Source organism: Corvus brachyrhynchos, unplaced genomic scaffold (assembly GCF_000691975.1).
Source record: "Corvus brachyrhynchos isolate BGI_N302 unplaced genomic scaffold, ASM69197v1 scaffold60, whole genome shotgun sequence".
NCBI classification, from domain to species: domain Eukaryota; kingdom Metazoa; phylum Chordata; class Aves; order Passeriformes; family Corvidae; genus Corvus; species Corvus brachyrhynchos.
In genome coordinates, this window is record NW_008236767.1 from 1,636,123 (window position 1) to 1,636,340 (window position 218).

Here is a 218-nt window from a genome sequence, read left to right on the forward strand (position 1 = left end):
ACAATAGCACACCCCAACCCCGTCGCAGCGGCCCGGGGAGCACGGGGGGGACGAGGAGGACGAGGAGGAGAACGACACCGACCCGGCGGGGTGCGTTGTGCGCACGATCGCTTTAAATAAAAGGACCCACAAAGACCTCGGCGGTGTATAATGTGACAGGCAAACGCAACATGGTGATGATGACTTGGGGGAAGAGGGAGGAAGGAGCCAACTGGCGC

At 61.0% G+C, this 218-nt stretch overlaps 1 protein-coding gene across 3 annotated transcripts in view; it reads right to left on the reverse strand.

Annotated features, from left to right (window-relative positions):
* Positions 1 to 218, reverse strand: part of NOL4 (nucleolar protein 4) — a 190,529-nt gene that overhangs the window by 189,882 nt on the left and 429 nt on the right. The gene's annotated exons all lie outside the window — the stretch shown is intronic.